Genomic DNA, 6,487 nt, shown 5'->3' with positions numbered 1-6,487 from the left:
ATAACAAAGGGAAGATACAAAGTGTAAAAAGATTATTAACTGATAAATTTGAAATGAAAGATTTAGGTGAAGTAAAAGAATATCTTGGAATAAATATAGAGTATGATTATTTAAAAAATGAAATGAGATTAAGCCAAAAGAAATACATAGAATCATTAGCAAACAAATATAAATTACATAATAGCAAATTGTACTGTACACCTATGGAGACCAACTTAAAAATTGAAAAAGCTGAGATAAATAGAGAGGACATTGGATACAAGAATTTAATTGGCGCATTGCTGTATATTAGTGTAAATACCAGACCCGATATAAGTTATAGTGTGAATTATCTGAGTAGATTTCAAGATTGTTGTAACGAGACACATTTTAAATATGCCTTGCGAATATTGAAATATTTGTACCGGACTAGAGATTTAGGGCTACATTATAAAAGAAATGAAAAGTGCGAAACGATAGATTGTTATGTGGACGCTGATTGGGCAGGAGATCATATAGATAGGAAATCGACTTCTGGGTATGTAATTAGATTGTATGGAAATGTAATTGGATGGAAATCTAAAAAACAAAGGTGTGTGACAAAAGCCTCGACGTATGTAGAGTATGTTGCTCTATCGGAAGCGGTGAGCGAAGTAATGACTATCAGAGAACTAATGAAAATCTTCGATGTAAATGTAGACGATAACCCTGTAAAAATCTATGAGGATAACTCTGGAGTAATGAGTATAGCAAAATACGGAACTTTTACAAAAAATTCTAAACACATCGAAGTTCATTACCACTACGTTCACGAGTACGTAAAGGAAAATAAGATAAACATAATAAAAGTAAGTACAGAAGAAAACACTGCGGATATTTTTACGAAGGCACTGTGTAGAGAGAAATTTGAAAGGTTTAGGTCATGGATGAATGTAAAATAAGAGAAATGTAAATAAAGCGATAAATGTTAAATATTTTGTTAATTCGACAAGTATGTAAATAAAATTAAGTGTACAGTATAAATGTAAGGAGGCGTGTTAGGGAAGTGATACATTTACACTGTACATGAGAGTGTGTGTGTAAGGGTTAGAGGGCGTCAAGGCTTAGTGGAGACAAAAGACTGTTGCCAGATGTTAGAAGGATCTAGGATAGTCGGTTGGCGACCAGCGTGCGTGCAAGACGTTCTTCAGAGAGTAATATAGATGTATAACTGTTGTGTGGGAAATATAGTAAATAATTTGTATTCCCAAATCCTGGAATTTCCTTAACAGTTTTAGCCGGTAAGAATCCGGCACTACCTTCTGCCCACCTGCGCTAGGGTGGTAAGGTGTCTATGAAGATTTCCACCACGTAAAAAAAAAATTTTTTTTTTATTATGAAAGGAGAGACGTTTAACACTCCCGTATACAAGGGTGGAACACACATATAAATGGTAAGGCACTGTCGCCTTTCGACAACACTTACCAGATATTTTTGGAAGGATCGCGGAGGGATTCCGCTATGCTAATAATTTTATGCTAAAAATAATTATTGGCATATAATAATTTTTGGTGCTAATAATTTTTCCTTTTGAGCATTGGATTTCGAACAATATATTAGACGCGAATCTAGATGTTTGATCCATTGACATCATGTAATCAAAAACGAAATAGATAAAAAAATTTTATATACAACACAGTATTACTCAGTGAATTTATACTATCAATTACCAAATTCCAGACTTGAACAATATAATCATAGGCAAAACTTGGATCCATACCAGTGGTTAGAAGGTGGCGCCTACTGACATTCTGAATCAACTTCAGTAAACGTATTTCTTTGAATGATGAAATTAAAAATGTTACACGAGTAACGATAATATCATAAACTGTTTATAATTTAATTAGACATAATGTTAATTATATGCTTGTAAAAAGTTTCTATTTGTAAATTAGTCCGTTAATTATTTTGTTTTACTTTATTTATATGATCATATATTGCTTTATATTCTTTTATTTCATTTTATGTTTCTTTATCTCCTTTATTTATTTTATTTCACCAGCATAATTTTCTTTAATCTGTTCTATCTTTTCTAATAATCTGCGAGTACTGTTATTTTAAAGCCATTGGTTTGGATTCATTATAACTAATATTTTATTGATCTGCGGCATTTCAGTCAATATCACACCATTATGTTATTATTATTATTATTATCATATTATTATATGGTTATTATTATATTACAACTGTTTTGTGAATAAACGCTAAAAAAGGTTCACATTATGCAGTTGTTTATTGAAATCATTACAAAGTCTCGTAGTGTCTAAACACACAACGCAACACTGAAAACTCGTTTGTCGGAAAGTAGCAGCATTGCTGTCAATGATATTAGCATAGTCGTCTGTGCTATGTGCATCAACACAAGCGTCGGACGCGTGTATCAGCTGGTGTTGCTATGTGAGTGGTGCAGACAGACGATCAATGTCAGCTATACAATTTGAATTTAAAGCTCAGACTGCGGATTTCAGACGCAGCTGCGTAAGGCGCGGCTGTACGGCTAAGGAAATTCCATCTTTAGACGATTGTCTGACGTGTACATACATAAGTTTAAGACGGATTCAATATTTGAAAATTTTTGAAAATCAGTTGGAAGTAAAATTTTCAGAATTAACAGACATGTGTTTATAATTTCCAACATCAGAAAGTATTGATTCTTTATTGCGAACGAAATGTCATTTAGATATGTTAAACCTTACACATTAAAACTGCAAAGGAGCAATTCGATTACAAAAATAGTTTCCGAATTCCATTTTCATGAAAACGAGCAATTCACGTAAATTATATGATATGCCACTGAAAAAAATTCCTAACATTAAAGTCAAAAAATGATCGATTTGATGTGCAATGACCCTTATTGGAAAACAGGAGCATGTTTCTTCAATGTTTCAGTTATGCAAATGGGTGTGAGCCATACCACCATTTGATACTTATACTGTCTTTTCTATCGTTACTTAGTATTCTATCTGGCACTTCGAGACTGAAAAAACTGAGGTTTTACATTTTCTTCCTGTGATTCTTGTTTTCCTTTATTCGATTTAATGTAGTCAGCTTTTCGTAACAGCCTATACCTACAATTGTAACTAAGCGTACAGGTAATAATACATAGATAATAGCAATAGATAATGAAAAATAAATAATAAATAAATAGGTAATAATGTATTAATTAATTAAATGCTTCAGATAGAACGTTTTAATTTTATAAAAGGAGCGAAATAGGACATTTTTATCAAGAAATGACTTGAAATCATATTATTGAGATATGTAAAATTTTATGTGCTAGACTAGGTTAGCTGCTTGGTAGCGATACATGTATGTGAATATCAGTGTGTGCAATCGTGTGTGAGCGCGGCGTCTCGAAAACAAAGAAATGTAAACTGTTGAGTTAACAGTCTGGTATGGAAGAAAGTGCTGAGACGCGTGCAAGTGTGTATCGATGAATATCACTGAAATCGTTTATCAAATATAAATTCTAACTGTAAATTTAGTGTTCCTGTACCATAATTTCGGCTATTAAGATCCAAAAGTCTGAAGATGTATTTAATTAGTATTTTTAAATATACGTAAACGCAAACATAGTAAGGAGAAAACAAAGAATAGAATTGAAAGATAGAAAAATTTGTTATGACAATAGTGGTTTCAACATATGTACGTGGTATGCAATAAAATGTCCTATCGATTTTTAAAGGTAGGACCATTTAATTTACAACACTTTGTATTAGAACATTATAAATTGGTAAAAACATCTAAAAAAACAATTAGAGTAAATAAATCATGCTGTTTCTAGATCCCTACAAGCTGCATAGGATTTTCTGACTTTGTTTAAAAGGTTAAAAGTATGAGGAGCTTGAAATATTTCGACTAGTGGAAAAAATAAAAATTATTCCCAAAATTCTTACGAGGGAAGTTATTTAAAAAAAAAGTTAACTCTCCTTGGCAATAAAAAAAACCTACTAAATTATAAAAGATGTTTTGAAAAAATTAAGTGATTAAAAAGTATTAATTTTCGAGTGTTCTGTTTACGAAAAATCATTACAAATGATGGACTTTCGGTTTGGTTCGGGGCGAGGGTAACACGCGAATGGTGAGCTCTGTGGAAAAAGTGAAGTGTGAAGGGAAAAAGGAGAAGGAAACACAAAGTGACACGAAGAAGTTAAAATAAAGGGTGAGCAGACGAGGAGAAAGTGAAAGAAAAGCGAAAAGAAGACAGTAACGAGAGAGAGATACAAATAAGAAAAACTAGAAGAGAAGAGGTTAGGAAGTCGGAAACCCGGCAAAAGAAGTAAGATGGGGAAACGACAGATGGCGATAAACAGTGGAAAACCATGGAACACGGGTAAAGCGGATGATAAGGCTGATTTCAAAACTACATTGGATAAATACAGCTTGTGAGAAAAAGAGACACCAACCAGGGAGAAAGGGGGGAGTTAATGATGGAAAAAATGGAGAAAATGGAAAGAGGATTCGAGACAATGATAAAGGAAATAAAAGGTATATTCGAAAAGCAAGTGGCGGTGATGAAGAGGGAAATGCGGAAAGAGAAAGAAGGGAGAGAGAGAGAGAGAGAGAGAGAAGTGTGGAAAAGGGAAAAGAAAGAACTATTGGGCAGAGTCAGAAGAATCGAGGAGGAGAAGGACAGGGCAGAGAGAGAGAGAGAGAGAGAGAGAGAGAGAAAAGAAGAAGGAACATAGTAATCAAAGGAGTAGACTGGAACGAAGGAAGCAATGCAGAGACAGTAAAGGAGTTCATAAGAGAAAAAATGAAAATAGGGGCAGAAATAGAAAGAACACATATGATAAGGGTGAGGGACAAAAACACAATAATAGTGGCGACGATGAAATCAATAGAGGAAAAAATGAGGATAATGAAGGAACAAAGCAAATTGGAAAAGGAGGTAGACATAGATGACGATCTGACAAAAAAAGAAAGGGAGCTACAGCAACAAATAAGAAGGATAACCAGATTAAGAAGGGAAAAGGGCGAAGATGTGAGGATATAGGTAACTAAAAATAGAAAACAGATGGTACAGGTGGAACGATAATGAAGAGAGGCTGGAGGAAGAAAGAAAGAGAGGGGAAGAACAATGAAGGAAGGGGAAAAAGGGGGAAATGGGGGGCTACAAAGGGGATGAAAATGTGCTTCTGGAATGTGGCAGGGTTGATAAGTAAGGTCAAGGAGGTGTGGAAATATTTGAAGAAATTCGACGTGATCAAGCTCACGCACGGTTACAGAGACCACTGATTAGTGGTAGTAGATTTACTGCATTGGCAACTAAATGATTGCGGATTATGTCAATACCACCTAATGACAAAATGATATTGTTTACACGCCAAGTAAACTGTCACAATATAATCGGAACTCAAAAGCAATACATTTGACCGCTGTGAAGAAGGAATGTAGATACCTGAATCAGTAGACGCCAGTTGGATGGAAAAAAAATTAAATTTGTAGAAAGAAAGAGTGAAAAAATATTGGACAAGATCAAGTCGTGCTTTATTCGCTTTACAATTGAATATGTCTGCAGAACAGCAAGGAATATTTTAGTAATAGCATTTTACAATTAATTTGAAGATATATAATACGAAAATTGAAATGTACCATAACGTAATAGTAAAATGATTAAGAAATATGATAAATAAAGATATGTATGTATGAGTAACATTTTGTATGTAAATTAATTTTTAAGAAATGGACAGGTGCTATATCTTAATCTTTCAGTTTCGACAAAGAAGATAATTCCTTTGACAAATTTTGTACAAATTCAAATCAGAAAATAAAATAAAAACGTATACAACTTTCTATTAACTTTCGAAATCATTTTAAAAACAATTACAAATAACATATGAGTTGTACGAATAAAAATAGTTAGATCCGAATCATTATCCACGCTTAACCCTTATTTATTTAGTATTAATTCAAATTTTTCTCATAGAAAAGGAATGTCACGTGAAAGTATTTAATGCAAAGAGTTTAATTAAGAGTTTCCACGCTATTGACCATTCATTTGCGTACACGTTCGAACGTCCCTTGTGATAGGCTCTTCTTATTATTTTATTTACATCGTTCTTAACAATATGAGTAAAACTAACGTAGAAAAAATTAGTTATTGGTATACTACCTGTAGCAGACTGCAGAATTAACAAGGAGGCAGAAAATAGCGTGAAATTAAAAATTTTGGCGGGTTTAAAAAAATGTGTTTTTTAAAAAGAAAAAATAGACTTTAAGGTGCTATAATAAACTTTTTGACGAACTTTCAGGGCACTCAGGATCCTCTCCTTGCCTCTTAACATTACTCTTACTACAAGAAATATAATAGCAGCAAAAATATATTAAGAGCTTTATAATAGATTTAATAATAATACTTTTAATTAAGGGAATTATTTACCTTTGCCCCTTGTATTATGAGAGGGCTATGAAAAAAGTACATCTCCTTCATGAGGCTACTTAGAATACTTCCTATGATATACATTGC

The 6,487-nt window shown here is 33.0% G+C and overlaps 1 non-coding gene across 1 annotated transcript; it reads left to right on the top strand.

Moving 5' to 3' along the window:
- The first annotated feature begins 1,347 nt into the window (after positions 1 to 1,347).
- Positions 1,348 to 1,454, top strand: LOC126875624 (U6atac minor spliceosomal RNA). Its single transcript, XR_007693594.1, has one exon. It is a non-coding gene; the product is annotated as a U6atac minor spliceosomal RNA (small nuclear RNA).
- The last annotated feature ends 5,033 nt before the right edge of the window (positions 1,455 to 6,487 follow it).

This window comes from Bombus huntii, chromosome 18 (assembly GCF_024542735.1).
Source record: "Bombus huntii isolate Logan2020A chromosome 18, iyBomHunt1.1, whole genome shotgun sequence".
NCBI lineage: Eukaryota > Metazoa > Arthropoda > Insecta > Hymenoptera > Apidae > Bombus > Bombus huntii.
Note: the sequence above shows the minus strand (reverse complement) of the source record. Positions and strands in the feature narration are given on the sequence as shown.